This window comes from Habropoda laboriosa, unplaced genomic scaffold, assembly GCF_001263275.1.
Source record: "Habropoda laboriosa isolate 0110345459 unplaced genomic scaffold, ASM126327v1 scaffold120, whole genome shotgun sequence".
NCBI classification, from domain to species: Eukaryota; Metazoa; Arthropoda; class Insecta; order Hymenoptera; family Apidae; genus Habropoda; species Habropoda laboriosa.
Window position 1 is genome coordinate 413,156 of NW_017100227.1, and position 2,072 is coordinate 415,227.

Here is a 2,072-nt window from a genome sequence, read left to right on the forward strand (position 1 = left end):
CGAAGGTGAGGGTTAATGAATGAATCGCCGGATATTCACGGTACCGTCACAAAGGAGGCAAGTCGAGCCACCACGAAGGCAAGACCTCCCTTAATTAATATAGATTACTTCTAATTGTATATTTACCTATTAATTCATATTAACTCGGGAGTAGGGCCACCGAGAAATGAATCGTCTTCGGCCGCCTGATTCGGCTTAATCGGCCAAAGGGTTGTAAATTGATTGATGTTCTATTCTCCTCGTCTGAACGTTCCTGTCACCAATTTTACGCGATCGAAGATTACTTGCACCTAATTCACACATCTTCTACGGTTTCTTTCGATTTAAAGGGATACACCACCCTGAGACGGCTAAAAATAGCTAGTTTAAGAATTTTCTTCGTAGGTAACTACCAAATGAAAAGCTTCAATTTTCTCTGAGGACGTAAATGTATCTTTTCTTCATTTGATAATTTTATCGGGTAAAACAATGCGTAACTAATTATTCTCGTATTCTTCAAATAGTTCGATAGTTCAGGTTTCATTTCAATTTTACCTTAAGCGACCCCCTTTTCCCTACTCTTCACTTTCCAAACACTTTTTTCCACCTTTCATACTTCACCTAGCAAATTCAATAGTACTACCTATATAAAAAAGAATCGTATTTGCTTGTGCTAATTTACACAGAATAAAAGAGATGAATTCTTTCGTCTGCACACGTTTTATCGTCAGAAACGCGAGTCGTTTCGATCGAATTGGAACGAACGAACTTTTATCAACATAGGTGATCCCCTTTCGCGGCCCAATTTCCACCAGATTACATTTCAGAAAACGATCTCTCGTTCCGTGCGTACCGTAGCGTTTCCGCGATCGTAAAACGAGAAGAAGAAGAAGAAAAGAAGAAAAAAAAGGGCAAGACAGTCACCTGGCAGCCGTCCTTAATCCTAAGATTTGGTCGTACCCCTATACTCCGGGATTGCTATAAACAAGGAAGAGTGGGTGGCTGTTGGAGAAATGGGAATAGGTTTCAGCGTGGCTAGGGAAGGGTGGGATCGTTATTAATACAAAAGGTACGATGGGTAGGCAAATCCCAATCTGAAATACGACAGGAAATAATCCGGTTGAAATAAAACGAAAGCCTGGCGTTGGACCGTGTTAAAATTAAGCTCGGCTCGGTTGCAGTTCACTTGCGTTTCCAACGTTTTACGTAGCTTCCGAGGAAACCGGGGGCCCGTTCTTCGAGGAAAATACGACGGCCCTCGGAAAAAAAGGTAAGCGAAATAATTAACAGACTCGCCGCGGCCCACCTGTGCACAAAATCATCCTGCTCTTTCCACGGAAGAAAATATCCCGGGAGAAAGTCACTAAACTTTGCTTGAATATGTTATGGGATGAAATTAGCAGCATTTGGAAATTTGGTAATTTAAAAGTGTCCGTTTTAGTTTGATAATTGAAAGGGTGTTAAAAAAAGGCCAAGTTTGGCATACGGCCGAAGCCAAAAATTTCTTTACAGCATGATTCCGCGCACCCTAAGGAACGAAAAATGTAATTGTCATTTTTCCCGGAAATGATGGGAAAGTTATGAAAGATAACTGTTTCTTCGAGTCGTAACTTTCAGAGAGTTGAGCGATGCTCTCAGACAGTCACTCTCAGACGCAGTATTCACTCGCGATTTTACTCTGAAAAGGACAGTGTAATGGTTTGAATTTAAAAAGGGCGCGTCTTTTTACCGTGATCGGCGTGCGCCCGCTGAACGGCGTTGGGAGCGACGATCGCGCATGCGTGGAGCGGCGATCGCGCATGCGTCGAGCGAAAAAAAGTATGGCGTATTGTGTTGTATTAAGGCCACGTGTGTGACGTTTGTTCTCGGTTTTGCCAATAGAAGTAATATAAAATCAGAAAATTCTTTTCCCGCTAACTCTTTTCTGTGCGCGAACGGACTCGCAGTTGACATTTTTTACTCGCACGAGAGTTCTCTCAAGAATACGAAACTACTTCGTGTTTGCAAAGCAACTGTTCGACTGTAGTATGATTACGTATCCGTTCGAGAGCAAGTCTCGACACGTTTACTCTCAGGCAGTTGAGCTATGCTCT